Source organism: Syzygium oleosum, unplaced genomic scaffold (genome assembly GCF_021117445.2).
Source record: "Syzygium oleosum isolate NSW1041296 unplaced genomic scaffold, Sole_v2.1 Sole_v2.40, whole genome shotgun sequence".
In the NCBI taxonomy this organism is placed as follows: domain Eukaryota; kingdom Viridiplantae; phylum Streptophyta; class Magnoliopsida; order Myrtales; family Myrtaceae; genus Syzygium; species Syzygium oleosum.
This window is the reverse complement of record NW_026607524.1, coordinates 88,681-92,458: the sequence shown is the minus strand read 5'-3', so window position 1 is coordinate 92,458 and position 3,778 is coordinate 88,681. Positions and strand designations below refer to the sequence as shown.

General features: G+C 38.8%; 1 pseudogene; it reads right to left on the bottom strand.

Annotated features, from left to right (window-relative positions):
- Positions 1-620: 620 nt before the first annotated feature.
- On the bottom strand, positions 621-3,510 carry LOC115694191 (cysteine-rich receptor-like protein kinase 10; annotated as a pseudogene).
- Between the last annotated feature and the right edge of the window lie 268 nt (positions 3,511-3,778).

Sequence of the window (3,778 nt, the reverse complement as noted above, 5' to 3'; positions counted from 1 at the left end):
TTGTAACAAAACATTATAGACTCATATATCAAATAAGGTTCCTAATAAGTTTACCCGACTTAGTAATTTTCTTTGTAAAATTTTGTGAGATCACTGTCAACTATTCTAAAAATTTAAGTTTTTTGATGAAGACATTGTTTAATGCATGAATACTTTAACACTCTCTCACGTGCTGAACTTTGATCTAAAATTAAAGTGTAGACATAATAATAAAAGAGGCAAATAGGGGTCTTAAAAGATTGAATTCAGGACCTTCTCCTCAGCCATAGGTTAGTATTTAAGTACCCTAGTATTCTTCACGCATTTGATTTCAATGTATATACTAAAGCTAGAACATAGATTTTATATATGCTCTAATTTTAATAAATCAATCGGGTACTTGTAAAATTGATATATTACTCGAGCAATTATCTGTATCATTTTGATAGAACATAAGTGGCGAATTGGATAGAAATGACGACTAATAAACAAGCTTTTAACCTTGCACTTACTGATTGATGATTGCGGAAATCAAGGATTTAGAAATGGCAGACACAATTGCAAAGAGATCACATACTGTAATTATCATTCTACCTTCCGTTGTATAAAAGAGAAATCAACTGAAGGAGGACAATACTCGGTCATTTAGGCGAAACATCTGTAGCTGTTACTTCATTAACAGTGGAAGCTTTGTGAATCAACCCGGTAGAATCAAGTGTTATCACATATCTACCAACTGAGAATACAGGCTGCGAGGGTTGGGTAAGTGTGATAGTATCACCTTCTAGCATATGAATGACAAGCGACATAGTTGGTCGATCCTCTGGGTCTTCTTGAACACTCAATAGACCGATGTGTATGCATTTTAACACTTCAACTCCATCACATGACTCTTTGATTAACGGATCGATAAGTTCCAACCCTTGACCTTCGGACCACAATTTCCATGCCTGTTATTTAGCGAGGAACGTAATGAAGCTGCACGAAATGCTTGGATTTCATACTAAAATGGGATGTGACTAGGAACATACAAAGGTGAGAAGGCTTTCACCATGCTCTCGGAGATGAAAACCGTTATTCTTTCGCCCGCTTATTATCTCTAACAAGAGAACTCCAAAACTGAAGACGTTTGATTTTACGGAAAAGAGTCCTTCCATGGCATACTCCGGTGCCATGTATCCATCCATAACCATAATTATATGATGAAGAGCAATTAGTTGGAAGTAAGATCCAAAGACAAGTAAGTTTCTAAATGAAACATTTGAAATATGAATGTGCTCATTTTGATAAGGGTTGAGCTGATCAACAGAGTTCTTTGTTGGCCTAGTGAATCATTCAAATATATAATGGACATAGAAAGATATTAAAACACTTACTAGGTTCCAACAACTCTGTTTGTGTTGGCCTCGTCTTGATTTACATCGAAGATCCTTGCCATTCCGAAATTGAATATCTTTGTATTCATCTTGCCATCTAGCAAAATATTGCTAGCTTTCAGATCCTATGGATAATTCTCAGGCAAGAATCCTCATGCAGATATAGAAGTCCCCGAGCTATTCCACAGGTGAGGTTCATGTGCATCTTCCAATCTAGAGATTGCCCTATATTCGAATCTGTTGATGATGAGAGACTCAAATGAAACTCAACTTTATAAAACTAAAATTAACTAGCTAAAAAATTCATTGCATCTACTAAAGCTCAAACCAAAAAGAAAGACATCCAGGCTTCTGTTGGGCATGTATTCATATATCAAGAGTTTCTCATGTTCTTCCAAGCAGCATCCTCATAACCGGACGAGGTTCCTGTGTTGTAGGTTGGCAATCAAGATGACTTCGTTCTTCAGCTTGATAAGTCCTTGGCCTGAGGTTCTTGAAAGCCTCTTAACTGCAATTTATTTTCCATCCGCCGATTTGCCCTGAAACATCATAAAGTCAGTAGTGAAATCCATGGTTGTGGATTACTATTGATAGCCAGATTCGATTCATTTCATGTCACGGATAATGACTCTGCCAGTTTGCTACCATTAGAAAATTTTCCTAATTTCCACAAAAATAGGTGTTAAGTCACTAAAATGCTTACCTTGTACACAGGGCCAAACCCACCTTCCCCAAGTATACATTCGTTGGAGAAGTTTGCGGTGGCCGCCCGTATTATGTCTAATCGTATCAGAGATAATTCATGAGAATCCACCGAAGTTTAACGTCGATAGTTTTCAGTTGGGAAGTCTTCTCCAATTTGTTGTCTCAGATAAGTAACTGAACTTCTTGGCTGTTTTCCTTCTCTGAAGAGTCCAAGAGCATACTCTCATAAGGTAAAAGATGATCATTCCAATGGCAAGCAAGATGAATTCATCTATACCTCCCTCAAATCTTTTTGTCCTCTTTAAAAGAATGAGCGTACCCACGATGACTATTAATAAACACGATCCTATTGCTGAGCTCATTATGGCAATCCATGGAGCTTTTCTTCATTTGACCCCTGTCAAGACAAAGTAATTCCTTGCATCTAATCATAGTGTAAATACTACCAGGAACTCAGTGAAAGCAAGAGACAATGATCATAGTTTAGATCATAAATGCAAGTCAAGTGCATTATGATACACAAAACTGCTTATATTGAGAATAAGAAGCAAAGCAATGATACCTTTATATGCATGCCATGACAAATTGAGTGCACATGTCGAGTATTATATAACTTATACCTTTAATTCCGGACTGAGTGCTGGTTTTGTCTGCAACTCGGCTGAAGAACTCTCCCACCTTGCTTTCCATCTACTAAGGCAGGTAAACTATGGATCGCAGACTCCAAGCAACTCTCACAATCTGACTTTGCTAAGTCGAAGGTGCACTGCGCAAGCTCATACAGGTTCACTGAACTTGAGACATTAACTTTTGTAGTCACGTCTAAGTTTTTTGAGTAGATAGCCGTGTCCGTCACGTTCCTGAAAGTTTCCACCACGATCTGAAGGAACTTGTTGGGATTTGATACGTTCATAGTGTTGAACATAATGGGTGGCGGTGTTGACTCCATGATAGAGAAGAATGATCTGTTAGAGTAGCGCAAGAGACACTCCTCGTACCATATAATCACCTCTTTCTGTCCTGGACATCTTTCTAAGATGTTGCTGATAGCTAAATGGTTGCAAGGCTGACAGAGATTGGCGGCAACATCCCCTCTAATGAGGAATAGTAAAGTTGCATTAGTAGTCACTTAAATCTGGATAGTAATTTTTTGGTTGGTATTGAATCACCGTACTTACTAGAGGATTTCTATTAAGACCAATATGTCCGGTCCATTATAAATCCTAGTGCCGACTGAGCCTACTCCAAAGATTATAATGATTGAATTGAAAGGAATTACTCAAAAGTTGAAATTTTGGGTATCTTTCGCATGTGGTTTAACTGCAGAGGAAGAGACCGTAAACTTTGTCTGGATATTCACCTGCCGCCCTGTGGTAGAAACGGTCAGTGCGTCCTTGGGAGTAAAGCTGCCTGTGGAGGAGGCGGTTGAGGTTGGCCTGAAACTTGTCATCAGGAGTGTAGTTGCCCCTACCTGAGCATCACGTGTAAAGATATGACTGGGCGCTGACAGGAGTGCCTGGGATGAAGAGGATCAGGCATAAAATCCAGAAAACGAAGGAAATATGTCTTGGTGCATCGATAATCATCTTTCCTTGAATCTGGAAAGAACGAAAGTGCAATAAGGGTATATTCAAAGACGGCCCCGGACTTTCTTTCAACTCAAGAGGAGTAAGATAATAAGCAACTTCTGGAGCGCGAGGTAAACAAATTGATCAAGA